This window comes from Elephas maximus, chromosome 4, assembly GCF_024166365.1.
Source record: "Elephas maximus indicus isolate mEleMax1 chromosome 4, mEleMax1 primary haplotype, whole genome shotgun sequence".
Lineage (NCBI taxonomy): Eukaryota > Metazoa > Chordata > Mammalia > Proboscidea > Elephantidae > Elephas > Elephas maximus.
This window is the reverse complement of record NC_064822.1, coordinates 69556781-69560942: the sequence shown is the minus strand read 5'-3', so window position 1 is coordinate 69560942 and position 4162 is coordinate 69556781.

Sequence of the window (4162 nt, the reverse complement as noted above, 5' to 3'; positions counted from 1 at the left end):
GCCATTTCAGGAGGTAGCATATGATCAAGAATCAATGGTGCTGAAAGAAGAATTCCAAGCTGCACTGAAGGCATTGGCAAAAACATGGCTCCAGGAATTGACGGAATATCAGGTGAGATATTTCAACAAATGATGCAGCGCTGGAGGTGCTCACTCACCTATGCCAAGAAATTTGGAAGACAGCTACCTGGTCAACCGACTGGAAGAGATCCATATTTATGTCTGCTCCAAAGAATGGTGAGCCAACAGAATGTGGAAATTATCAAACAATATCATTAATGCCACACACAAGTAAAATTTTGCTGAATATCATTCAAGAGTGGTTGCAGCAGTACATCAATAGGGAACTGCCAGAAATTCAGACAAGATTCAGAAGAGGGCATGGAGTGAGAAATATCATTGCTGATGTCAACTGGATCTTGGTTGAAAGCACAGAATACCAGAAAGATGTTTATCTGTGTTTTATTCTATACAAAGGCATTTGACTGTGTGGATCATAACAAATTATGAATAACATTTCGAAGAATGAGAATTCCAGAACACTTAATTGTGCACATGTGGAACCTGTATGTACACTGAAAGGCAGTTGTTCCAACAAAACAAGGGCATACTGCACGATTTAAAATCAAGAACTGTGTGCATCATTGTTGCATAATTTCATCATACTTATTCAATCTGTATGCTGAGCAAATAATCTGAGAAACTGGACTATATGAAGAAAAATGTGGCATTAGGATTGGCGGAAGACTCATTAACAACCTGCAATATGTAGATGACACTACCTTGCTTGCTAAAAGCAAAGAGTCCTTGAAGCATTTATCAATGAAGATCAAAGACTATAGCCTTCAGGATGGATTACACCGCAATATAAAGAAAACAAAATTCCTTGCAACTGGACCAATAAGCAACATCATAAAAATACTGAAGTTGTCAAGGATTTCATTTTACCTGGATTCATAATCAACATCCATGGAAGCAGCAGTCAGGAAATCAAATGACATATTTGCATTGGGCAATCTGCTACAAAAGAACTCTTTAAAGTGTTAAAAAAAAAAAAAAAGCAAAGATGTCACTTTGAGGACTAAGCTGTGCCGGACTCAAGCTATGAAATTTTAATCACCTTATGTGCACGCGAAAGCTAAACAATGAATAAGGAAGACCGAAGAAGAATTGATGCCTTTGAATTACGGCATTGGCGTAGAATAGTGACTATCCACGGACTGCCAGAAGAACGATCCAGTCTGTCTTGGAAGAAATACAGTCAGAGTGCTCCTCAGAAGTGAGGATGGTGAGACTTCGTCTCGCATACTTTGGACATGTTATCAGGAGGGACCAGTCCCCAGAGAAGGACATCACACTTGGTAAAGTAGAAGATCAGCAAAAAAGAGGAAGACTCTCAACGAGATGGATTGAAGCAGCGATTTCAACAATTGGCTCAAATGTAGCAACAATTGCGAGGATGGTGCAGGACCAGGCAGTGTTACATTCTGTTGTACACAGGGTCGCTATGAACTATGATCTGATTCCACGGCACCTAACAACAGCAACAAGAAAACATATATGTGTGTGTGTGCATGTTCATGTGTGTGTGGGGGGGAGGAGTTGTGTGTGTTTATCTTGCTTTATTTTTAGGGAATATGTCATTTTTTCCTTTCATTATCAAATGCGTTTTTTAAAACTCTACACTTGCTGCTTTCCTTTCTTCTTTTCTCATTGATGCAATGCACTAGATATAGATGACAGATGATAGATAGATAGGTAGATAGATGATAGGTAGATAGGTAGGTAGGTAGATAGAGAGATAGATAGATGATAGATAGATGATAGACAGACAGACAGATAGATAGATGATAGACAGATGATAAACAGATAGATAGACAGATTAGACAGACAGACAGATAGGTAGATAAATCATAATATATATATTTCACTTACTAAGTGCCATACATAATTCTAAGTGCTTAACATGTTATGGGTTAAATTATGTCCTCCAAGATATGTATCTGTATCTGTGAATATGTACTCCCTGTATCTGTGAATGTGATGTTGTTTGAGGAAATAGGGTCTTTTATTCAAGATATTATCAGTTAAGTCATACTGGAGTGGGGATTTTCCTGATCAGGTAAGATAACACATGAATATATATCTACAAGCAACAAGAATATATATCTACAAGCAGTCAAGGATTTCCAGCGGAAACCAGGAGCTAGGGGAGAGGCAAGGAACAGTTCCTTTCTCAAAGTCCTCAGAAATGGACATGACCAATATCCTGATTTGGATTTCTAGTCTCCAGTATGATGAGACAATAAATTTCTGTTCTTTAAAGCCACTCAATTTGTGGTATTTTTTATGGCAGGTCTAGGAAACTAAGACGTCACATATTAGTTTATTTAACCTTTATATAAATTTAATTTAGAAAATGTTTTAAATTATTTAACATCTTTCTATATAATTTAATGTTTACGTATATAAACTTACTTCACATTTACATTTACAATTCATTTATAACTCACTGAAATATGACTGCTACCCTCACCAGTATTCCTACACTTCTCTCTCAATATTACCTATAATATCTTAATAGCCACTCTTGATTTCTTTAGAATTGTTGACTGCCATATACTTTTTAAGTTTATTTTCTTTCATAATTTCTACAAAACTTGTTAATAGGTTCTTCTCCTACCTCATTATTCTCTTCTTACCCTCCTTTATTTGCTCCTCTTTCTCCATTTAGTCAGTGACACATTTAAAAAATATTTTTTTGATACTTGCTAAGCTTTGATCAGAGCCCTGGTGGCACAATGGTTAAAAGCTCAGCTACTAACCAAAAATTTGGCGGTTTGAATCCACCAGTCACTCCTTGGAAACCCTATGGGGCAGTTCTACTGTGTCCTACAGGGTTGCTGTGGATCGGAACCAACTCGACGGCACAAGACAACAACAAGGCTTTGATCACTACATTAGATACTGATTATTAATAATGAACAAAATAGACACAGGGCTGGCCTTCAGAGAACTTACCATCTAATTGAGGAGACGTGACAATAACAATCTAAATAAAAATATCATTACAAATTTTTAAAAATATGTTATTCTCCCAGGTTCTCGCTAGTCCTGTTCTCTACCGTCTTGATTATTTATCCTGAGACAATCCCATTCTACCCATGGCTTCAACGATTGCTTATATGATAATGGTTACATACCTTAATCTAAGGTCCTGACTTGTCCTCAAACTTGAAGTCTGTATGTCTTTGATAGAGGACGCTGCCTGAATGTTCACCAAAAGCCTTAACAATGTGTTCAACACCAATGCTATTGTATTTACAGTCCTTGCTCTTCATGCAAACTTGCTCCTATTCTCCTTTCATATTTCTCATTTCTACTAATGGGGCCACTTGATAGTCAATCATCCAACTCAGATCTGGCATCCATTCTCAACTCCTTTTCCTCCCTCACGTGCCTGCCAATTTTACCCTTATTAGTTCTGTCTCCTCCTTTCACTGTTTCTACTGTCATAAACCCACTCAGAATTTCATCATCTCTTGTTTGGATTTCTATGATACCTTCTTAACTGATCTCTGCCACCAATAATTCCAATCCAAGCTTTACCTCCAAAGTTATCCTTTTAACTCTTCTATGGAAACCCTGGTGGCGTAGTGGTCAAGTGCTACAGCTGCTAACCAAAGGGTGAGCAGTTGGAATCTGCCAGCCACTCCTTGGAAACTCTATGGGGCAGTTCTACTCTGTCCTTTAGGGTCGCTATGAGTAGGAATTGACTCGATGGCACTGGGTTCGGTTTTTTTGGTTTGGATTAAAATAATTAAATAACAGTATGGGGTGAGTTTGAATCTTAATATAAGATATAAGTCACTTCACAATCTGGCTTCACTTTTATAGCTTCATATGCTGCTACTCTAACCAGCAGTAATCCTATGCCACAATCAAATTAGCCTAGTCATGTGTCTTAGTCATCTAGTGCTGCTGTAACTGAAATGCCACACACAAGTGGATGGCTTTAACAAGGAGAAATTTATTCCTTCACAGTAAAGTAGGCTAAAAGTCCAAATTCAGGGCATTGGCTCCAGGGGAAGTCTTTCTCTCTCTGACGACCTTCTCATCAATCTTTCCCTGGACTAGGAGCTTCTCTGCGTAGGGACCTGGG